Source organism: Lissotriton helveticus, chromosome 3_1 (assembly GCF_964261635.1).
Source record: "Lissotriton helveticus chromosome 3_1, aLisHel1.1, whole genome shotgun sequence".
NCBI lineage: Eukaryota > Metazoa > Chordata > Amphibia > Caudata > Salamandridae > Lissotriton > Lissotriton helveticus.
The window spans coordinates 1069599137-1069624063 of record NC_136061.1 but is presented as its reverse complement, the minus strand read 5'-3'; positions in this window follow the sequence as shown (position 1 = coordinate 1069624063).

Below are 24927 nucleotides of genomic sequence, written 5' to 3'. Positions count from 1 at the left end.
CATTTTATTGAATTTGTTTTTGTGTATTCTTAAATATTGGGAGATCACTGTATTTAAACTTGGATGACAAAAATAAAAATATATTAAACTTTTCAAAAAGGAGACATAGTATTATTTTGTAATTGATGTAAGCATATGTTAGTGCTCCCTGATCTGCCTCCAACAAACGGCGGCATGTGGAGTGCCCAGGTGGGACTGGGCTCCCCAAAACAGTTAAGGAAAAATGAAAGCGGCTCTCCCCTAAGGAGCAGGAGAGCCGCTCATAAAATATTCACTGCTCCTGGCTGGAGCACCCCGTAATGCCCTGCAGGGCTTGTTAATTTGCATACTTTTCTTGAAAGTAGAACCATCTACTGGCTGTTTTATGAATGCGTGGTATATAGCCTGAAAGTATATATACATCTCACAAACACGTTATCTTACTTTTAAAATGTTTTATTGAATGAAAATGCTGACAGTGACTCCTAAGGTTGATATGCTTTACTGGCATTAATAATTGCATTTGTGCCCAAAATTAAGGTGTTTTAACAAGTTGTTGGTTGGGTGGTTGATTCAGTAATATGGTGAACCCTCGATAATGCCAATAGGCTTGTTTTATCTACAGTGATACGTCTATATGGTGATGTGTTGTCTGGTATGGGGGAGCTCTGATTTTGAGGGTTATGAGCCTTTGAGGTCAAATGTGCTTTTATAATGTAGTCTAAGGTATTTTTTGATCTGATATATATATATATTCACTGAAAAAACCATAGGTTAGAGACCATATATAGTTAGCTGGACATTTTATTGACATAAAACCAATGAAATTCCATATATAGTTAGTTGCACTAACTATATATCGCGCACCCGCAATCCACTGCTGATGATGTCACATATTACATCATTCATGACATGGTCAGTGACATCACTGATGACATCACTGATGACATCTCAAATGACATCACTGATGACATCACTGATGACATCTCAAATGACATCACTGATGACATCATCTAGTGTCTGTGTGTTTTTGTAAAGTTTAAATATGTTTTACATATTGAAGAATGAGTGGATGTATGGAAGACTGAGTGTGTGTGTGTGGCTGGCTGGGAGGTGTGTGACTCTGTGCATATCAATGTGTACTTGTATCAGTGATTGTATAAGAGAGTAAGTATGTGTTAGTATATGTGTGAAAAAGTATGGTGTTCTGTGTTTAACTGTATAGATGAGGAAATCGAAGTGTGATTGATTCTTCACAGGACTGACTAGGTGTATGAGTGCATATGATAGTGTTGTAATAATGAGTGACTGTATGTATGAGTGATTGTATGGGTGAATGAGTGAATGTGTGTGTAGACGTAGGAATCAGTGAGTGCGTATGTAGTAACTGGTATTGGTGTGTCATGATGTCATCAGTGATGTCATTTGAGATGTCATCAGTGATGTCATTTGAGATGTCATCAGTGATGTCATCAGTGATGTCACTGAAGTATGGTGTTCTGTGTTTAACTGTATAGATGAGGAAATGGAAGTGTGATTGATTCTTTACAGGACTGACTAGGTGTGTGAGTAACTCCATGGATGAGTGGCAGTGTGTGAGTGTCTGCATAGGTGTATGAGTGCATATGATAGTGTTGTAATAATGAGTGACTGTATGTATGAGTGATTGTATGGGTGAATGAGTGAATGTGTGTGTAGACGTAGGAATCAGTGAGTGCGTATGTAGTAACTGGTATTGGTGTTTCATGATGTCATCAGTGATGTCATTTGAGATGTCATCAGTGATGTCATTTGAGATGTCATCAGTGATGTCACTGACCATGTCATGAATGATGTAATATGTGACGACATCAGCAGTGGATTGCGGGTGCGCGATATATAGTTAGTGCAACTAACTATATATGGAATTTCATTGGTTTTATGTCAATAAAATGTCCAGCTAACTATATATGGTCTCTAACCTATGGTTTTTTCAGTGAATTTTCGAGGATTTGTAAATGCAAATTCCTAACTATATATGGTCTATAACCTATGGTTTTTTCAGTGAATTTCATTGGTTTTTTAAAAGCTAATATCTATAGCTGTAAAATATATTCTTTATTACGTGACGTATCACGTAGCCACGTGAGACGCCTCATGACGCGTCGCATAACCGTGACGTATCGGCTCTGCAGCGCAAACAAAACCCGTAACGTAAGCGTGCCGGAGCACGCTTACAGATATAAATCCACACGTGCACATATCTTGAGGCCTTGCAAAGGCACATCAAACAAACAGTCCCTACAATTTTGCCAAGTTTGCTGGAAATCTATTCCCTTCATTTTTTTTTTACTGTTTCTCTTGGTTTTCTTCCCCTTGTTACGCTTACCGGGACGCTACCCGGTACGCGAACCGGACGCTCCAAAAACACAAGATGGCTCCCGTTACGCTGCCGGTTAGCTGCCCGGTTCGCGTACCGGGAAGCGCCTCTACCGCGAAAAATCGTGGGGGATTTTAATATCCCCCTCATCAATCCTAGGGGGTCAGGAGGGGTTTACCTTGCCCCCTTTCCTTCATTTCCCCCTTCTTTTTTCACCACATCTTGTCTCTCAAACCTACCGAGAGACAAGATGGCGGCCGCTCCGGACTGTTTACAATGTTGACAGCTACGCTGCCGGTTAGCTGCCCGGTTAGCTGCCCGGTGAGCTGCCCGGTTCGCGTACCGGGACGCGCTTCTACGGCGTAAAATCGCAAAAAAATATTTTTTTTTATTTTATGCCCCGCGGGGCACTTTAATATCCCCCTCATCAATCCTAGGGGGTCAGGAGGGGTCTACCTTGCCCCCTTTCCTTCATTTCCCCTTTCGTTTTTCACCACATCTTGTCTCTCGATCCTACCGAGAGACAAGATGGCGGCCGCTCCGGACTGTTTAGAATGTTGACAGACACCGTAGAGCCAATCAGCTTCGCTTTGCGAAGTTCCGTTACGCGTCAGGTACGCGAACCGGGGCGCTAACCGGAGCGCTGTCACAGATATATATATTTTTTTAAACGTTAATTTCTCAAAATCCACTGGAGCACATATATTGAGACATAGCAAAGGCACGTCGGGCAAACCATATCTACAATTTTGCCAAGTTTCATGTAAATCTATTCAGCCGTTCGAGCTAAAAGTGAGTCCAACCGCCCTATGGAAAAATGAATGTGAAAAACGCGTTTTGGGACCCCCCTTTTTTCTCGGCCCCCCCTTGACGAAACCCCCCCAAATTTTCAGGGGCTGCTCAGAAACACAATGTGCCATTTTCCTGAAAGTTTCAGCCAATTCCGTCCACAAACGCCAAAGTTATTAGACATAGAATTTTCAGAAATCCCATAGAGAAAAAATCCTAACTATATATACCCACTGGCTATCGCCAGTAGGTAATAAACATATATAATCTGCATATCTATATAAATATAAATGCATGCATACATATACATATATGCATACATATGCATGTTATTTACATGAAAGTTTTAAAAACACTAATAAAAGCAAAGCTAAAAAGCCACCTCATTACAAACAGAATGGCTTTAACTTAAACGAGGGCGAGATCTATTGCATTTTCAATGCTTTTTTACTTTGGTTCTATCAAGAAGGCATTCAGATGTGTCACACATTTGCCATAAATTCTGAATGTTAGCACTCTAGTTGCTCATTAGATCACTGTAGTAAAGCTAGTGCTCACCAGGGAAGTCTGCTGCTAATCATGGTTTGCAGCCATTTTCCCGCATTTTTTATCCCGCAGACTTTCAGTCCGCATACCATTATCCCGCAAGGTCATTGACCTCGCATACCATTATCCCGCATTTTTTCAAAACGCATGTGCATTTATCGCGCATGCCTTTACAAAGAATTACGTTTTAAAGGCATGTATGGTAAATGCATTTGCGTTGTGAAAACCACAATCAATCAATCAATCAGTGACACTTATAAAGCGCGCTACATACCCGTAGGGTCTCAAGGCGCTGGGGAGGGGGGGGTGCCGCTACTGCTCGAACAGCCAGGTCTTCAGCTTCTTCCTGAAGGAGAGGTGGTCTTGGGTCAGGCGCAGGTCGGACGGGAGGGAGTTCCAGGTCTTGGCGGCCAGGTAGGAGAAGGACCTTCCTCCTGTAGTCGCTCTTCGGATGCGGGGGACGGCGGCGAGGGCGTGGTTGGCTGATCGGAGGTGGCGTTTGGGAGCGTAGAAGTTGACTCGGCTGTTGAGGTAGCTCGGGCCTTGGTCGTGTAGGGCTTTGTGTGCGTGGGTGAGGAGGCGGAAGGTGATTCTCTTGTTGATGGGGAGCCAGTGAAGGTCTCTCAGATGACCGGAGATGTGGCTGGATCGTGGGATGTCGAGGATGAGTCTGGCTGAGGCGTTTTGGATCCGCTGGAGTCTCTTCTGGAGCTTGGCGGTGGTCCCGGCGTAGAGGGCGTTGCCGTAGTCCAGTCGGCTGGTGACGAGGGCCTGGGTGACGGTCTTCCTGGTCTCTGAGGGGATCCACCAAAAGATCTTTCGTAGCATGCGTAGGATGTTGAAGCACGCCGAGGAGACGCTGTTGACTTGCCTGGTCATGGAGAGGGAGGAGTCCAGGATGAAGCCCAGGTTTCGTGCATGGTCTGTCGGTTTGGGTGCGGTGCCCAGGGCGGGAGGCCACCAGGAGTCGTCCCAGGCGGAGGGTGAAGAGCCCAGGATGAGGACCTCCGTCTTGTCCGAGTTCAGTTTCAGGCGGCTGGTCGTCATCCACTCGGCTACCTCTTTCATCCCTTCGTGCAGGTTGGCTCTGGCGGCGGCGGGGTTGTTGGTCAGGGAGAGGATCAGCTGGGTGTCGTCGGCGTAGGAGATGATGCTGAGGTGGTGTTTGCGTACGATGGCCGCGAGGGGGCTCATGTAGACGTTGAAGAGGGTGGGGCTCAGTGATGATCCTTGGGGGACGCCGCAGATGACTTCGGAGGCCTCTGACTTGTACGGTGGTAGGCGGACTCGCTGTGTTCTTCCGTCGAGGAAGGAGATGATCCATTCCAGCGCCTTGTCCTGGATACCGATGTTGCTGAGGCGCCGTGTTAGGGTGCGGTGGCAGACCGTGTCGAATGCCGCGGAGAGGTCTAGGAGGATGAGGGCCGCTGTTTCTCCCTTGTCCATCAGGGCTCGGATGTCATCGGTGGCGGCGATGAGGGCGGTCTCGGTGCTGTGTTTGGCTCGGAAGCCGGACTGTGAGGGGTCGAGGGATCCGTTCGTCTCGAGGAAGGCGGCCATCTGCTTGTTGACGGTCTTCTCGATGACTTTGGCTGGAAACGGTAGAAGCGAGATGGGGCGGTAATTCTTGAGGTCGGTGGGGTCCGCTGTTGGTTTTTTGAGTAGAGCGCTGAGTTCGGCGTGTTTCCAGCTTTCGGGGAAGATGGCGGTGTCGAAGGATGTGTTGATGATGTCTCGCAGGTGGGGTGCGATGACAGCGTCGGCCTTGTTGAAGACGTGGTGAGGGCAGGGGTCGGTTGGTGATCCGGAGTGGATGGAGTTCATCGTGCGGATGGTGTCTTCTGTGCTGATCGGGGTCCAGGCGTGGAGGGTGGTGGTGGGGGGGGGTGGCAGGTCGGTCGTGGTGTGCGTTGGTTGGTTGTTGAAACTGCTGTGTATGTCCGTGATCTTGTTGTGGAAGTATGAGGCGAGGGAGTTGCAGAGGTCTTGTGATGGGGTGATGTCGTTGTTTCCTGCGCTGGGGTTGGAAAGCTCTTTCACGATGTTGAAGAGTTCCTTGCTGTTGTGTGCGTTGTTGTCCAACCGGTCCTTGAATGCTGTTCTCTTGGCGGCGCGGATCAGCTGGTGGTGTTTCCGGGTGGCCAGTTTGTAGGAGGTCCTGTTGTCCGGTGTCGGGTCCCTTTTCCAGACTTTCTCGAGGGCTCGGCAGTTCTTCTTGGAGCTCTTGAGTTCGTCGGTGAACCATGGGGCCTTCTTGCTGGCGGGTCTGCTGGGCGGGGTCCTCAGCGGGGCGAGCTCGTCCGCGCAGATGGTGATCCACTTCGTGAGGTTGTTGGCGGCCTGGCTGGGGTTCGCTGAGCTGGCAGGAGGGTGTTGGCTCAGGGAGGTGGCGAGCTGGTCTGCTGTGATCTTGTTCCAGCTTCTGCGGGCGGTGTGTTGCTGGTGTTGGTGGGTCGTTGTTCTCTTGAAGGTGAAGTGGACGCAGCTGTGGTCCGTCCATTGAAGCTCTGTGGCGTGGCTGAAGTTGATGTCTGTGCTGGATGAGAAGACGGCGTCGAGTGTGTGTCCGGCGAGGTGGGTGGGGGTGGACACCAGTTGCTTGAGTCCCAGGTTGGCGAGGTTGTCGAGCAGGGTGCTGGTGTTGTGGTCGTTGTTGTTCTCCAGGTGGAAGTTCAGGTCCCCCAGGAGGATGTAGTCGGCGGAGGGGAGGGCATGCGGGCTGACGAAGTCGGCGATGTCCTCGCTGAATTGCGTGCGTGGTCCAGGGGGTCGGTAGATCAGGGTGCCTCTGAGGGTGGTGTTCGGGTTGGTGTGGATCTGGAAGTGCAGGTGTTCGGCGCTGGTCAGGGTGTTGTCGGTGCTGGTCGTGAGACGGATGGTGTTCCTGTGGATGATGGCGATGCCTCCTCCCATCTGGTTGGCGTTGCGGTCCCTCCGGATGATCTTGTAGCCCTCTGGGATGGCGATGGCGATGTCGGGAGCTGAAGAGGCGTTCATCCAGGTCTCCGTGAGGAAGGCAACGTCAGGGGCTGTGGCGTCTAGGAGGTTCCAGAGTTCGATGGCGTGTCTGTGGACGGAGCGGGTGTTGAGCAGGATGCACTTGAGGTGGGTGCTGCTGGAGTTCGACTTGTCGGGTGCTGGTGCGGGGCTGGTCCGGATGCAGGAGAACTTGCAGGCGTGGCAGCTGAAAGGTCCGTGGGTGTGTCGTGGTGTGGCTTGATGGCATTCTGGGAGTCGGCCGGTGTTGAGAGCGGTGAGGGTGGCGGCGGAGTACGTCAGGCGGGTCGGTCGGGCTCCTCGGGGGCCAGGGGTCCTGGCGCTGGTCGCGATCCGGTCGCGGACGGGCGCAGACGGGCTTACCTTTGGCGCGCCTTCGGCGCACAATCGGCGCGCCCGCTGCGCGTGACCGCTGCGCGTTCGCACGGTCGCCATTTAAGGCGAAGTGCGCGGGTGGGCGGGGCAGCTGGGAGGCGGGAGCGGGGAGGGTTACAGAAGAAAAAGGGGCGGGGACAAGCGGCGGTGGCGGGAAGGGAGGGCGGGGGGTGGCGCGGTAGGCGGGCAACAAGGAAGGAGAGCGCACACTTTAAAATACAAACAGGCAAAAATAAACGACAAAAAACGGGCAAAACAGAGAAAAACACAGATCGGCAAGACAAGCACAAATGCTTGACAAAAACCAGGAAAAAAGCGGCAAAAGCACTCGCAGCGGCGGCAGCCGGCAAACGAGGCCCAACGAGGCAGCAGGGCAGGCAAGGGGCACACGCAGCAGCTGGTGGCCGTGCTGACGAGAGAGGTAAGTGGGTTTGTGTTAATTTTTTCGTGGGTTAGTGATTGTGTAGTGTAGTGTAGTGTTGTGTAGTGTAGTGTTGTGTTAGTGTAGAGTTGTGGTGGTTGTTTAGTGTAGGGTCATGCTGGGGGTAGTGTTTTAGGGTTTAGGGTTGTGTTGTAGTGTTTGCGTAGTGTAGGGTCATGCTGGGGCTAGTGTTTTAGGGTTTAGGGTAGTGTTGTAGTGTTTGCGTAGTGTAGGGTCATGCTGGGGGTAGTGTTTTAGGGTGTAGGGTAGTGTTGTAGTGTTTGCGTAGTGTAGGGTCATGCTGGGGGTAGTGATTTAGGGTTTTGGGTAGTGTTGTAGTGTTTGCGTAGTGTAGGGTCATGCTGGGGGTAGTGTTTTAGGGTTTAGGGTAGTGTTGTAGTGTTTGCGTAGTGTAGGGTCATGCTGGGGGTAGTGTTTTAGGGTTTAGGGTAGTGTTGTAGTGTTTGCGTAGTGTAGGGTCATGCTGGGGTGTAGTGTTTTAGGGTTTAGGGTAGTGTTGTAGTGTTTGCGTAGTGTAGGGTCATGCTGGGGGTAGTGTTTTAGGGTTTAGGGTAGTGTTGTAGTGTTTGCGTAGTGTAGGGTCATGCTGGGGGTAGTGTTTTAGGGTTTAGGGTAGTGTTGTAGTGTTTGCGTAGTGTAGGGTCATGCTGGGGGTTGTGTTTTAGGGTTTAGGGTAGTGTTGTAGTGTTTGCGTAGTGTAGGGTCATGCTGGGGTAGTGTTTTAGGGTTTAGGGTAGTGTTGTAGTGTTTGCGTAGTGTAGGGTCATGCTGGGGGTAGTGTTTTAGGGTTAAGGGTAGTGTTGTAGTGTTTGCGTAGTGTAGGGTCATGCTGGGGTGTAGTGTTTTAGGGTTTTGGGTAGTGTTGTAGTGTTTGCGTAGTGTAGGGTCATGCTGGGGGTAGTGTTTTAGGGTTTAGGGTAGTGTTGTAGTGTTTGCGTAGTGTAGGGTCATGCTGGGGGTAGTGTTTTAGGGTTTAGGGTAGTGTTGTAGTGTTTGCGTAGTGTAGGGCCATGCTGGGGGTAGTGTTTTAGGGTTTAGGGTAGTGTTGTAGTGTTTGCGTAGTGTAGGGTCATGCTGGGGTGTAGAGTTTTAGGGTTTTGGGTAGTGTTGTAGTGTTTGTGTAGTGTAGGGTCATGCTGGGGGTAGTGTTTTAGGGTTTAGGGTAGTGTTGTAATGTTTGCGTAGTGTAGGGTCATGCTGGGGGTAGTGTTTTAGGGTTTAGGGTAGTGTTGTAGTGTTTGCGTAGTGTAGGGTCATGCTGGGGTGTAGTGTTTTAGGGTTTTGGGTAGTGTTGTAGTGTTTGCGTAGTGTAGGGTCATGCTGGGGGTAGTGTTTTAGGGTTTAGGGTAGTGTTGTAGTGTTTGCGTAGTGTAGGGTCATGCTGGGGGTAGTGTTTTAGGGTTTAGGGTAGTGTTGTAGTGTTTGTGTAGTGTAGGGTCATGCTGGAGGTAGTGTTTTAGGGTTTAGGGTAGTGTTGTAGGGTTTGCGTAGTGTAGGGTCATGCTGGGGTGTAGTGTTTTAGGGTTTTGCGTAGTGTTGTAGTGTTTGCGTAGTGTAGGGTCATGCTGGGGGTAGTGTTTTAGGGTTTAGGGTAGTGTTGTAGTGTTTGCGTAGTGGAGGGTCATGCTGGGGTGTAGTGTTTTAGGGTTTAGGGTTGTGTTGTAGTGTTTGTGTAGTGTAGGGTCATGCTGGGGGTAGTGTTTTAGGGTTTAGGGTAGTGTTGTAGTGTTTGTGTAGTGTAGGGTCATGCTGGGGGTAGTGTTTTAGGGTTTAGGGTTGTGTTGTAGTGTTTGTGTAGTGTAGGGTCATGCTGGGGGTAGTGTTTTAGGGTTTAGGGTAGTGTTGTAGTGTTTGCGTAGTGTAGGGTCATGCTGGGGTGTAGTGTTTTAGGGTTTTGGGTAGTGTTGTAGTGTTTGCGTAGTGTAGGGTCATGCTGGGGGTAGTGTTTTAGGGTTTAGGGTAGTGTTGTAGTGTTTGTGTAGTGTAGGGTCATGCTGGGGGTAGTGTTTTAGGGTTTAGGGTAGTGTTGTACTGTTTGTGTAGTGTAGGGTCATGCTGGGAGTAGTGTTTTAGGGTTTAAGGTAGTTTAGTTGTTTAGTGTATGCTAAAGGCATATTCGTTCTAAAAGTTTTCGTTATTTTAATTTGCGGCCTAATAGTACATGCAGGATTTATTTTGCGGACTGATGGTATGCGGGATTTCGTCACATATTCGCTAATCATACTTTCTAAGGCAAAATGAACCCCCTCATTTTGTTCCTTTTTAAATTAAATGTTTTAAGAGTTACCACTTTATTCCAATCAAGATGGCTTCAGGTGTGCCATACCTTTGTAATAAGTAGGACTGTTAGCACTCTAGTTGTTCTTTAGAACACTCTGGGACATTCTGTCATTGGGCTATAGTTGGGCTACATCTGGCTGATATTTGGGCTACATTTGTTTTTTTTTGTCTCTGGTGGCCATCTTTGGGCTACATTGGGCTACATTGGGCTACATTGGGCTACATTTGGGCTCCAACATATATATAGCCCAATGTAGCCCAATATATGTTTTTCAAAGTTAATTTTCGTAAAAACCACTGGAGCCTATATCTTGAGACATAGCAAAGGCACATCGGGCTACCAGTCCCTACAATTTTGCCAAGTTTGGTGTAAATCCATTCAGCCGTTCGGGCTAAAAGTGAGGCCAACCGCCCTATGGAAAATTGCATGGGAAAAGCACGTTTTGGGACCCCCCTTTTTTCTCGGCCCCCCCTTGACGAAACCCCCCCCCAAATTTTCAGGGGCTGCTCAGAAACAAAATGTTCAATTTTCCTGAAATTTTCAGCCAATTCTGTCCTCAAACGCCAAAGTTATTCGACATAGAATTTTCAAAAATCCCATAGAGAAAAAATCCTAACTATATATACCTACTGGCTATCGCCAGTAGGTAATAAACATATATAATCTGCATATCTATATAAATATAAATGCATGCATACATATACATATATGCATACATATGCATGTTATTTACATGAAAGTTTTAAAAACACTAATAAAAGCAAAGCTAAAAAGCCACCTCATTACAAACAGAATGGCTTTAACTTAAACGAGGGCGAGATCTATTGCATTTTCAATGCTTTTTTACTTTGGTTCTATCAAGAAGGCATTCAGATGTGTCACACATTTGCCATAAATTCTGAATGTTAGCACTCTAGTTGCTCATTAGATCACTGTAGTAAAGCTAGTGCTCACCAGGGAAGTCTGCTGCTAATCATGGTTTGCAGCCATTTTCCCGCATTTTTTATCCCGCAGACTTTCAGTCCGCATACCATTATCCCGCAAGGTCATTGACCTCGCATACCATTATCCCGCATTTTTTCAAAACGCATGTGCATTTATCGCGCATGCCTTTACAAAGAATTACGTTTTAAAGGCATGTATGGTAAATGCATTTGCGTTGTGAAAACCACAATGACGAGAGAGGTAAGTGGGTTTGTGTTAATTTTTTCGTGGGTTAGTGATTGTGTAGTGTAGTGTAGTGTTGTGTAGTGTAGTGTTGTGTTAGTGTAGAGTTGTGGTGGTTGTTTAGTGTAGGGTCATGCTGGGGGTAGTGTTTTAGGGTTTAGGGTTGTGTTGTAGTGTTTGCGTAGTGTAGGGTCATGCTGGGGCTAGTGTTTTAGGGTTTAGGGTAGTGTTGTAGTGTTTGCGTAGTGTAGGGTCATGCTGGGGGTAGTGTTTTAGGGTGTAGGGTAGTGTTGTAGTGTTTGCGTAGTGTAGGGTCATGCTGGGGGTAGTGATTTAGGGTTTTGGGTAGTGTTGTAGTGTTTGCGTAGTGTAGGGTCATGCTGGGGGTAGTGTTTTAGGGTTTAGGGTAGTGTTGTAGTGTTTGCGTAGTGTAGGGTCATGCTGGGGGTAGTGTTTTAGGGTTTAGGGTAGTGTTGTAGTGTTTGCGTAGTGTAGGGTCATGCTGGGGTGTAGTGTTTTAGGGTTTAGGGTAGTGTTGTAGTGTTTGCGTAGTGTAGGGTCATGCTGGGGGTAGTGTTTTAGGGTTTAGGGTAGTGTTGTAGTGTTTGCGTAGTGTAGGGTCATGCTGGGGGTAGTGTTTTAGGGTTTAGGGTAGTGTTGTAGTGTTTGCGTAGTGTAGGGTCATGCTGGGGGTTGTGTTTTAGGGTTTAGGGTAGTGTTGTAGTGTTTGCGTAGTGTAGGGTCATGCTGGGGTAGTGTTTTAGGGTTTAGGGTAGTGTTGTAGTGTTTGCGTAGTGTAGGGTCATGCTGGGGGTAGTGTTTTAGGGTTAAGGGTAGTGTTGTAGTGTTTGCGTAGTGTAGGGTCATGCTGGGGTGTAGTGTTTTAGGGTTTTGGGTAGTGTTGTAGTGTTTGCGTAGTGTAGGGTCATGCTGGGGGTAGTGTTTTAGGGTTTAGGGTAGTGTTGTAGTGTTTGCGTAGTGTAGGGTCATGCTGGGGGTAGTGTTTTAGGGTTTAGGGTAGTGTTGTAGTGTTTGCGTAGTGTAGGGCCATGCTGGGGGTAGTGTTTTAGGGTTTAGGGTAGTGTTGTAGTGTTTGCGTAGTGTAGGGTCATGCTGGGGTGTAGAGTTTTAGGGTTTTGGGTAGTGTTGTAGTGTTTGTGTAGTGTAGGGTCATGCTGGGGGTAGTGTTTTAGGGTTTAGGGTAGTGTTGTAATGTTTGCGTAGTGTAGGGTCATGCTGGGGGTAGTGTTTTAGGGTTTAGGGTAGTGTTGTAGTGTTTGCGTAGTGTAGGGTCATGCTGGGGTGTAGTGTTTTAGGGTTTTGGGTAGTGTTGTAGTGTTTGCGTAGTGTAGGGTCATGCTGGGGGTAGTGTTTTAGGGTTTAGGGTAGTGTTGTAGTGTTTGCGTAGTGTAGGGTCATGCTGGGGGTAGTGTTTTAGGGTTTAGGGTAGTGTTGTAGTGTTTGTGTAGTGTAGGGTCATGCTGGAGGTAGTGTTTTAGGGTTTAGGGTAGTGTTGTAGGGTTTGCGTAGTGTAGGGTCATGCTGGGGTGTAGTGTTTTAGGGTTTTGCGTAGTGTTGTAGTGTTTGCGTAGTGTAGGGTCATGCTGGGGGTAGTGTTTTAGGGTTTAGGGTAGTGTTGTAGTGTTTGCGTAGTGGAGGGTCATGCTGGGGTGTAGTGTTTTAGGGTTTAGGGTTGTGTTGTAGTGTTTGTGTAGTGTAGGGTCATGCTGGGGGTAGTGTTTTAGGGTTTAGGGTAGTGTTGTAGTGTTTGTGTAGTGTAGGGTCATGCTGGGGGTAGTGTTTTAGGGTTTAGGGTTGTGTTGTAGTGTTTGTGTAGTGTAGGGTCATGCTGGGGGTAGTGTTTTAGGGTTTAGGGTAGTGTTGTAGTGTTTGCGTAGTGTAGGGTCATGCTGGGGTGTAGTGTTTTAGGGTTTTGGGTAGTGTTGTAGTGTTTGCGTAGTGTAGGGTCATGCTGGGGGTAGTGTTTTAGGGTTTAGGGTAGTGTTGTAGTGTTTGTGTAGTGTAGGGTCATGCTGGGGGTAGTGTTTTAGGGTTTAGGGTAGTGTTGTACTGTTTGTGTAGTGTAGGGTCATGCTGGGAGTAGTGTTTTAGGGTTTAAGGTAGTTTAGTTGTTTAGTGTATGCTAAAGGCATATTCGTTCTAAAAGTTTTCGTTATTTTAATTTGCGGCCTAATAGTACATGCAGGATTTATTTTGCGGACTGATGGTATGCGGGATTTCGTCACATATTCGCTAATCATACTTTCTAAGGCAAAATGAACCCCCTCATTTTGTTCCTTTTTAAATTAAATGTTTTAAGAGTTACCACTTTATTCCAATCAAGATGGCTTCAGGTGTGCCATACCTTTGTAATAAGTAGGACTGTTAGCACTCTAGTTGTTCTTTAGAACACTCTGGGACATTCTGTCATTGGGCTATAGTTGGGCTACATCTGGCTGATATTTGGGCTACATTTGTTTTTTTTTGTCTCTGGTGGCCATCTTTGGGCTACATTGGGCTACATTGGGCTACATTGGGCTACATTTGGGCTCCAACATATATATAGCCCAATGTAGCCCAATATATGTTTTTCAAAGTTAATTTTCGTAAAAACCACTGGAGCCTATATCTTGAGACATAGCAAAGGCACATCGGGCTACCAGTCCCTACAATTTTGCCAAGTTTGGTGTAAATCCATTCAGCCGTTCGGGCTAAAAGTGAGGCCAACCGCCCTATGGAAAATTGCATGGGAAAAGCACGTTTTGGGACCCCCCTTTTTTCTCGGCCCCCCCTTGACGAAACCCCCCCCCAAATTTTCAGGGGCTGCTCAGAAACAAAATGTTCAATTTTCCTGAAATTTTCAGCCAATTCTGTCCTCAAACGCCAAAGTTATTCGACATAGAATTTTCAAAAATCCCATAGAGAAAAAATCCTAACTATATATACCTACTGGCTATCGCCAGTAGGTAATAAACATATATAATCTGCATATCTATATAAATATAAATGCATGCATACATATACATATATGCATACATATGCATGTTATTTACATGAAAGTTTTAAAAACACTAATAAAAGCAAAGCTAAAAAGCCACCTCATTACAAACAGAATGGCTTTAACTTAAACGAGGGCGAGATCTATTGCATTTTCAATGCTTTTTTACTTTGGTTCTATCAAGAAGGCATTCAGATGTGTCACACATTTGCCATAAATTCTGAATGTTAGCACTCTAGTTGCTCATTAGATCACTGTAGTAAAGCTAGTGCTCACCAGGGAAGTCTGCTGCTAATCATGGTTTGCAGCCATTTTCCCGCATTTTTTATCCCGCAGACTTTCAGTCCGCATACCATTATCCCGCAAGGTCATTGACCTCGCATACCATTATCCCGCATTTTTTCAAAACGCATGTGCATTTATCGCGCATGCCTTTACAAAGAATTACGTTTTAAAGGCATGTATGGTAAATGCATTTGCGTTGTGAAAACCACAATGACGAGAGAGGTAAGTGGGTTTGTGTTAATTTTTTCGTGGGTTAGTGATTGTGTAGTGTAGTGTAGTGTTGTGTAGTGTAGTGTTGTGTTAGTGTAGAGTTGTGGTGGTTGTTTAGTGTAGGGTCATGCTGGGGGTAGTGTTTTAGGGTTTAGGGTTGTGTTGTAGTGTTTGCGTAGTGTAGGGTCATGCTGGGGCTAGTGTTTTAGGGTTTAGGGTAGTGTTGTAGTGTTTGCGTAGTGTAGGGTCATGCTGGGGGTAGTGTTTTAGGGTGTAGGGTAGTGTTGTAGTGTTTGCGTAGTGTAGGGTCATGCTGGGGGTAGTGATTTAGGGTTTTGGGTAGTGTTGTAGTGTTTGCGTAGTGTAGGGTCATGCTGGGGGTAGTGTTTTAGGGTTTAGGGTAGTGTTGTAGTGTTTGCGTAGTGTAGGGTCATGCTGGGGGTAGTGTTTTAGGGTTTAGGGTAGTGTTGTAGTGTTTGCGTAGTGTAGGGTCATGCTGGGGTGTAGTGTTTTAGGGTTTAGGGTAGTGTTGTAGTGTTTGCGTAGTGTAGGGTCATGCTGGGGGTAGTGTTTTAGGGTTTAGGGTAGTGTTGTAGTGTTTGCGTAGTGTAGGGTCATGCTGGGGGTAGTGTTTTAGGGTTTAGGGTAGTGTTGTAGTGTTTGCGTAGTGTAGGGTCATGCTGGGGGTTGTGTTTTAGGGTTTAGGGTAGTGTTGTAGTGTTTGCGTAGTGTAGGGTCATGCTGGGGTAGTGTTTTAGGGTTTAGGGTAGTGTTGTAGTGTTTGCGTAGTGTAGGGTCATGCTGGGGGTAGTGTTTTAGGGTTAAGGGTAGTGTTGTAGTGTTTGCGTAGTGTAGGGTCATGCTGGGGTGTAGTGTTTTAGGGTTTTGGGTAGTGTTGTAGTGTTTGCGTAGTGTAGGGTCATGCTGGGGGTAGTGTTTTAGGGTTTAGGGTAGTGTTGTAGTGTTTGCGTAGTGTAGGGTCATGCTGGGGGTAGTGTTTTAGGGTTTAGGGTAGTGTTGTAGTGTTTGCGTAGTGTAGGGCCATGCTGGGGGTAGTGTTTTAGGGTTTAGGGTAGTGTTGTAGTGTTTGCGTAGTGTAGGGTCATGCTGGGGTGTAGAGTTTTAGGGTTTTGGGTAGTGTTGTAGTGTTTGTGTAGTGTAGGGTCATGCTGGGGGTAGTGTTTTAGGGTTTAGGGTAGTGTTGTAATGTTTGCGTAGTGTAGGGTCATGCTGGGGGTAGTGTTTTAGGGTTTAGGGTAGTGTTGTAGTGTTTGCGTAGTGTAGGGTCATGCTGGGGTGTAGTGTTTTAGGGTTTTGGGTAGTGTTGTAGTGTTTGCGTAGTGTAGGGTCATGCTGGGGGTAGTGTTTTAGGGTTTAGGGTAGTGTTGTAGTGTTTGCGTAGTGTAGGGTCATGCTGGGGGTAGTGTTTTAGGGTTTAGGGTAGTGTTGTAGTGTTTGTGTAGTGTAGGGTCATGCTGGAGGTAGTGTTTTAGGGTTTAGGGTAGTGTTGTAGGGTTTGCGTAGTGTAGGGTCATGCTGGGGTGTAGTGTTTTAGGGTTTTGCGTAGTGTTGTAGTGTTTGCGTAGTGTAGGGTCATGCTGGGGGTAGTGTTTTAGGGTTTAGGGTAGTGTTGTAGTGTTTGCGTAGTGGAGGGTCATGCTGGGGTGTAGTGTTTTAGGGTTTAGGGTTGTGTTGTAGTGTTTGTGTAGTGTAGGGTCATGCTGGGGGTAGTGTTTTAGGGTTTAGGGTAGTGTTGTAGTGTTTGTGTAGTGTAGGGTCATGCTGGGGGTAGTGTTTTAGGGTTTAGGGTTGTGTTGTAGTGTTTGTGTAGTGTAGGGTCATGCTGGGGGTAGTGTTTTAGGGTTTAGGGTAGTGTTGTAGTGTTTGCGTAGTGTAGGGTCATGCTGGGGTGTAGTGTTTTAGGGTTTTGGGTAGTGTTGTAGTGTTTGCGTAGTGTAGGGTCATGCTGGGGGTAGTGTTTTAGGGTTTAGGGTAGTGTTGTAGTGTTTGTGTAGTGTAGGGTCATGCTGGGGGTAGTGTTTTAGGGTTTAGGGTAGTGTTGTACTGTTTGTGTAGTGTAGGGTCATGCTGGGAGTAGTGTTTTAGGGTTTAAGGTAGTTTAGTTGTTTAGTGTATGCTAAAGGCATATTCGTTCTAAAAGTTTTCGTTATTTTAATTTGCGGCCTAATAGTACATGCAGGATTTATTTTGCGGACTGATGGTATGCGGGATTTCGTCACATATTCGCTAATCATACTTTCTAAGGCAAAATGAACCCCCTCATTTTGTTCCTTTTTAAATTAAATGTTTTAAGAGTTACCACTTTATTCCAATCAAGATGGCTTCAGGTGTGCCATACCTTTGTAATAAGTAGGACTGTTAGCACTCTAGTTGTTCTTTAGAACACTCTGGGACATTCTGTCATTGGGCTATAGTTGGGCTACATCTGGCTGATATTTGGGCTACATTTGTTTTTTTTTGTCTCTGGTGGCCATCTTTGGGCTACATTGGGCTACATTGGGCTACATTGGGCTACATTTGGGCTCCAACATATATATAGCCCAATGTAGCCCAATATATGTTTTTCAAAGTTAATTTTCGTAAAAACCACTGGAGCCTATATCTTGAGACATAGCAAAGGCACATCGGGCTACCAGTCCCTACAATTTTGCCAAGTTTGGTGTAAATCCATTCAGCCGTTCGGGCTAAAAGTGAGGCCAACCGCCCTATGGAAAATTGCATGGGAAAAGCACGTTTTGGGACCCCCCTTTTTTCTCGGCCCCCCCTTGACGAAACCCCCCCCCAAATTTTCAGGGGCTGCTCAGAAACAAAATGTTCAATTTTCCTGAAATTTTCAGCCAATTCTGTCCTCAAACGCCAAAGTTATTCGACATAGAATTTTCAAAAATCCCATAGGGAAAAAATCCTAACTATATATACCTACTGGCTATCGCCAGTAGGTAATATATATATATATATATATATATATATATATATATATATATATATATATATATATATATATATATGCTATGGGGCATATTTACAATAATTGGCGCATTCCTGCATATCAGCAGGGTTGCGCCAGTTATTGTGCGCCACAGCTCCGCCATCATGGATGCGCCGCATTTACAATGCGGCGCACCATGGGGCAAAAACAGCACAGATGCGTGACGCATCTGTGCCGTAAAAGTGGCGCATTGCTGGAGTTGCGTCGCAAGCACGACGCAGCTCCAGCAATGCTCTGGGGGCCCTATCTTGTTAATGCTGCGTCAATCCTTACGCCTGTTTCAGGCAGGCGCAGGGTTTTGACGCAGCATGGGCCTAAAAGCGACTTAGTCACTTTTAGGAGGCGTTCCTGCGCCAGAACGCCCCCCACTGCCCAGGAACGCCTACATGTGGCGCAGGGTTTTACAACGTGACGCATCTCCCAGATGCGTCACGTTGTAAGTACCCCGCAGCATGGCGTCGGATTTGCACCGCCGCTGCATCACAAAAGTGACGCAACAGCAGCGTAAATAAGGCGCAAGGGGCTTGTAAATCTGCCCCATAGTAGTGTTTAGTAGTGTGTGGTAAATGCACTTTTGCTTTTTTGAAGAAAAAGCACTGAGTGGCCAATCATTTATTGAGTGTTCTTGTGTGCCAGCGAATGGTGATACTAGCCCACACCACCTCCCCTGAGTAGGCCTTGGACTGCTCTGCTCCGCTACTGTGAGAGAGTCAAGTGCTACAATGGGGTGCCTGGTTCCTAGTAAGGGAAACCTTTGGTCCTATTACTTGTGCAGGCCTCAAATCTTGCACAACCAATAACCCAATTTCCTACAATGAAGTGTTTTTGTTTTTGCAAGACATTTACCCTGTTTTCTTCCCTTTTTCGAAATCAAGCAGTAAGATGCAGAAATGGCACAATTGGCTGCAGTTTCAGTTTCACATTCGCTTACCATGGATGGAAAAGGATCATTTCAACCAGGCCCGTTCATCGTGTTAAAGGTTTTCTATGTCAGTCACAGCCCAACAATTCATCATTGCGACACGATGTGGCTAAGACGTATAAACCATCACAGTCATGTTAATTATTAATACATGACATGAAAAAAATGTAAAGGCTTGTGTAAAAAGCTGAATATTCTATGAATAAGTATTCAGATATAATCATGCCTCAACTCTGAAATGTGTATTTGAATGAAGTAATGTAAATTGATTGGACTCATGGATGCAAATATAATGCACTTGTGTTAATTAAATGACTAAAAGGCAACCAGATTGTCTGCGGGGCATCTTTGTTCATAATATGACATATGTCAAAGGACAGGGTATTTAATGGACAAATTACTAGATGAAAACAATCTTTTAAAATTCGTTTTACTTAAAAAGGAAAAATGTAAGGGCTCACGCATTGATACGCGCGTTCTTGCTAGAGGCAGACATTCAACGCCATTGTTTTATTAATGGCACCAGAATGTACAAGCTGGCCAGAGAAATCAATGAGTCATACAACTAGTTTATAGCAGGTTGATATTACACCTGAAAATCGCAAGTGATAGAATGTATAACCCGTGACAGACAAAATGTTTACAATTTTATAAGGGTGTAAAACAATTACTGGAGCTTTAAAGGGAACACACTAAGGGGCATATGTAGGTAATTCTGAATTTGCGAAACGAAAAATGCGATTTTTCGCAGATCGCAGTTTCCGAATCGCAAAATCGTATGTAGGTAACATTCTGGGAATTTATTGCGATTCCCAAAAATTCGCAGAATTATTATGCGATTACTGTAATTGCGATTCCTTATTAGCGAATTCGCTATTAACCCCTTCCACGCTCATGACGAGCTGGGCTCGTCATGAAGCAGGGCGCTCACACGCTCATGACGAGCCCAGCTCGTCATGAATGCACTGAATCCACCATACCCCCAGCACAGCAGGGGAATGTGCTGAGCGGCGAAGGTGTTAAGGTATCGCAAAAAACGGGAAAGTGCAATTCAGGTGCAGGAAGATGACATCACAACCAGGAAGTGTGAGTCTCCATGCCTCACCTAATTGCCTGCACCTGTCCCAGAGTCAGTTGCTGGCTGAGAGACAGAGTGGAGGGTGTGTGTTTTGTGAGCAGAGCTTAAACTTACAAAAATGGATCCAAATGCTGCTGAAAAGGAAGGTGGAGATAAGCAGGGTGAAGAAGCATCCAGAAAAAGGAAGCAGACATTTTCAGAAAGGGAGTTAGAGGTCCTAACAGAGGAGGTTGTGAGGCACCATGATCTTCTTTTTGGTAAAGCTGCACTCCGTGTGCCTGAAGCAAGGAAAAGGAAACTTTGGGGAGAAATCCAGGACAAAGTCAATGCCATTGGTGTTACCCATAGAACCACCGACGTCCTCCGGAAGCGGTGGTATGACATGAGGCAGAGGTCGAAGGAGAGGGTTGCCACGAGACTGGCAGAAGCCAAAACAACTGGAGGTGGAAGCTCTACAACACCAGAGCCGACGCCCATGGAGGAGTTGGTGGAGACAACCCTGAGGCCAGAGGCAGTGACGGGCGTGGCTGACTTGGACAGCTCAGAACCCAGAGACACAACTGAAGGTAAGATGCATGCCAAAAACACACAATGCATTGCCGTCCCACTCAATCCCCAAAACTTGCATGCACAAATAGGAATCCGGTCCATGATTACAGTAATACCCATAGAAGCATTTTGGGAAATGTAGTCTAATGTCTTGTACATAGGGACAGATACTCAGACAAAGGTCATGTAGGCAACAGTTGCAAATACAAAATGTACAGTATCCAAAAAATAACAAGCTGATATGTAAATAGTGTCAGTTTAAACTTTATAAAAAAAATGTTTTTGTTTTTTTTAAACACACAATTCATGTGTGATTATTTTCTTTTAACAGATGCACCAACTACCCAAGCCACTATTGAACCAGTGGAAGAGTCTGCTCCAGCAGAAGATCAGGCAGAGCAGGAGAATCAGAGTGCCACTACTGACACACCTACAATTTCAACAAAAAGGCGCAAAACTGTCCCTTCATTAATCCAAATGCAATCAGGATCGACAGATGCTGAAGATGAGCCACAGGCTGATGTATCGCCTAGGGCTTCTCAGGGCACATCGCAAACCACAACAGCAAACACCACTGGCAGTGGAGCCAGACAGAGGGCACGGAGGGACACCAGCAATCCCACCACAATTTCGCAGTCTGTTTTTGCAGGGCTGGAGGGACAAATGCTACAAGTGCAGCGCCTGCAAAGTAAAGGCATTGCGTCAATTAAACGACAACTGGCACAGCACAATAGGCACATGTCTGAAGTGAGAGCCGGCATCATCAAATTGCTACGACAACAGAGGCACATTTGAATGTAACTAGAGCTGCTAGCCAGGCCCAGCGCAGGGAGCAAAGACGCCTAACATCACGTCTCGACCAATATGCCCAATCTGTGAGCCGACAATCCACATCAATAGCCATGCTTTGCAGAGAACAGTAAGCATGCAAAATACAATGACACACTGCTGTCAGGACGTTGCTAGGAGCCTGGTGCAGGTGACACATTCTCTTGATCAGCTACGTGCAGCTGTAACTGGGGGCATTGTTACAGCAGGTAGCATTGACACGGATGGGCAATCGAGCCGTAGCACACCTACTCCACCAATACCAGCTGAAAGGCGTAGGAGTGGGCGTCGGGGAAGAGGTGTGGAGCACTGCACTGAAAACACAGACCAGGGTGACGGTGCAATATCAAGGCGTTCACGCCGTACATGAGGGAACAAAATGCACAATGGAATGTTGTGAAGCAACACATCCCATAAGGACTTCAGTACATGACATATTGGCACTGTGTGGAAAAGAACATGTGCAAGTTTGTGAGTTACACTCACATTGTGTGACATTACTATTCCTGCATTTAAGGAAATACATTTTGTTTTTTGAAACAACAGTAATCATTGTGGTGTTTTCTCTTACCTAAAAGTAATTTTGTGTGATGTCATCACGTCGCATGCGCCCAGCAGCTGCACCAGCTCCTCCTGCACGCCTCCGTTGGGGGGCTTGTCCCTCCTCATCTAATGTGTCAGAGTCAGTCAGTTCCACGGGGGTGCCCTTCTTGATGGCAATGTTGTGGAGCATAGCGCAGGCCACCACTATTTTGCAGCATGTTTCTGGACTGTACTGAAGAGTGCCTCCACTCTTGTGGATGCATCGAAAACGGCGCTTGAGTATCCCAAATGTTCTCTCAATAGTGGCTCTTGTAGATCTGTGGGCGTTGTTGTATCTCTGCTCTGCTGCATTGGTAGGATTGAGGTAGGGAGTGAGAATGAACTCACGCACAGCATAAGCACTGTCTCCTACATGGGAGTAAAAAAAATATGTTTAGTGAGTTGTTGCATTTTGAAAAAAAATCCTACTAATGTTTGTGTGTGCCATGAGATTACCTAGCAGGTATCCCTCTCCAAATTCTCCATTAGTTAGTCTGCGGTGTAAGGCACAGTGTCTGAAGATGAAGGAATCATGGGTGCTTCCTGGGAATTTTGAAACAATATCGGTAATGAGATGTTTAGCGTTGCACACTACCTGGATGTTGACTGAATGGTATGATTTTCTGTTTCTGAAAACATACTCATTGTGTGATGGGGGAGAGAGTGCAACATGTGTCCCGTCTACACAGCCAATCACATGTGGAAATTGGGCAATTTGATCAAAATCAAGTTCTCTCTGATCAAGTTCCTGCTGTGCGTTAGGAAATTTAATGTGGACATGCATCCTCTGCATCATGGCATTGAGGAAAGCATGGAAGAAACGCGAGAGTGCGCTCTGGGACACCCCTCCCGGTGTGGCAATTACCCCCTGGAAACTCCCTGACGATAGGAGGTGCAGTGAGCACAACACCTGAATGTGTGGGGGAATGGTGTGGGCCCTGTGTGTGGGGTGCTGAAGCATGGGTGTGAGCTCCTCTATCTTCCTGAGGGCACCCTCTCTCAGCACTTTGTGGTGGAACAAGCCCACCGAGTGCCTACCCGCCCCCCCCCCCAGCGGGCTCTAACCCAAGGCCCATGCTTATTCGCGTCCTGAACTATCGAGACCGCGATGCCATTCTACTAGGAGGAGAGACTAGGAAACTTCCGGACATCAGGGTTGAAAATGCCAAGATCATGCTGTTCCCAAACTATACTATCCAGGTGCGACGCCAGCGACACTCTTTCTTGGCAGTGAAACAGCGAGTTCGTCAACTAGCCCTGAAATACTCTCTCTTCTCTTTCCGGCCCGTCTACGTGTGGTGGCTCAAGACAAAACTCATTTTTTCAACACTCCTGAGGCGGTTGAGGCCTGGCTGGACTCGGGTATCGACACGGAGCCCCGTGCGACGTCATCGACATCGGCCATGCGGCGCACCCGGGGCCCCCGGCGACGTCACAGGCAAAGATCCTTACCGGCAGGACGGACACGCACAGAAACGGAAATAGGCCCCCCGGCCACGCTCATACACAGCGAGCAACAGGAAGCCCTTCGGATGGTGGCGGAAATCAGCGGCTCTTTGGAAGCGGACCCCACTCTGGAGGCCAGCCCCCACAATATCCCAAGCGATGACGAACATATTTATGGACTGCCGGACTCGCAAGTATCAGTGGAACCACTGGATGTCACCCCACAAACTGCTGACCTTATTCACTGAAGATAACCCAGAATATTTGACGCCCCTTGATTGGCTCCGAGGACTCTTAACGCCACCCTGCTCCCGCAGGACATTATCGAGACACTAGCGAGACCGCCCTGACTCAGGGAGGCGTTCAGATCTGGCTGGCAAGGCACCGTAAGCATTGCTTTGCAGGTCAAGACATGGAGCAAATACGGACTTTGCCAACTGGCTGCGGAGCGGCATCTCGGGGGCGGCCTGACCTCTGGAGGTGAGTGACACGCTGGGGATCGACCTGGGGAGCTGTTGAGCTGTAGGGAGCTGTTGGGCTGTGGAGCACTGGGCCTGGGGGACGTGGGACTCCACACTGGGAGAACGCCCGCTGGAGCAGGGCCGAATGACATGAGATGCCTGTGCGGGGGAGACACCCTCAACCTGATCACACAGTGCGCCTGTAAAAGTAGAGCCAAGCGCTCAGCGACCCCTCCTGAACTTACGGTTTCTTCAGCTCTCTAGAGCGTTTGGACGATAACATGTTCTGCTGTCGACCTTTTGGCATTGTACTTTTGTTTTCCCTGTTTTTAGTGTTGATTGACTTTTCCTTCTTCCCCTACATTCTCCTCACATCTTGCGTGTGTGTGCGAAGGTCTTTTGATGATGAATGTGGGTGTTTAACTCGCCAAAATGTCATATTGGCCACTGGTGGGGGGCGGGTGGGGGGAGTGACAGAAGACCGGACGTACTATGACTGTGATTAAACTCTGCACATGGAACGTGCGTGGAATGCATACGCCATCACGCCGTTACCAGATATACTCATACCTCAAACGACACCACGTGCACATAGCACTGTTACAAGAGACTCATTTGACTGGTCCAGAGACACTAACTTTACACCGCAGATGGAGGGGACAGTTGTATGCTACTGGGTTTTCGGCCTATGCGCGAGGGGCGTTGATCTGGATGCGCCCAGGGGTCCCCTTTGCACTCTCCCACTGCAGGATAGACACGGAGGGCAGATATGTAGTAATACATAGTAAATTGGATGGACAGCTTGTTGTCCTTGCTTCCCTCTACGCCCCCAATTCTGAGCAGGGTCGCTTCCTCACACGGCTGTCGTCAGTGCTGGCACCCTGGCATGGTGTTCCATTATTGCTAGGGGGTGACTACAACTGTGTTTTGGACACTAACCTAGACCGGTCATTCCCCCCCTGGCTAGCGCGCCGGCGAATGGGGCTATGAGGGCACTCACGGACTGGGCGATGCAATGGGACCTGCACGACGCCTGGCGAGGTCGTAATCCACACACAAGGGTATACTCCTACTATTCATGCGCCCACACATTACATGTCAGGTTAGACAGATACATGCTGACAAGTAACCTGCTCCCCAATGTTACGACACTTATTATCTGGGCCGTACCCACTCTGACCATAACCCCTACATCCTAGACTTAGCTTGGGAGCGCCTACACCCGCCGGTGCCCACCTGGAGACTCCAGCCTGACGTGCTGCTGAATGCCCCATTCAGAGATGCGCTTTCGAGACGCCTCTTGCAATATTTTGAGAAAAACAACCACACTGCCTCTACTCCGCAGTTAGAATGGGATGCATGTGGAGGAGTGTGGCTCAATGGTTAGAGCGGCAGACCCTGATGCAGAGCTCTAGCCAGGGACCAGGGTTCGATTACCGCCTCGGCTGGGTCTCGGGCTCAATTTCCTCGGACCTGTTAATTCTCGCCTCAGTGCCTTATCTAATCACGGGCCCCACGCTGCACCTCTGGGCAATAGCTTGCTTAGCTTCCACACCGGCCCCAACAGCGCTAAGGATGCCTGGCTTCACCCTGGGGGTGCCCAGGAGTGGACACTTCACAGGG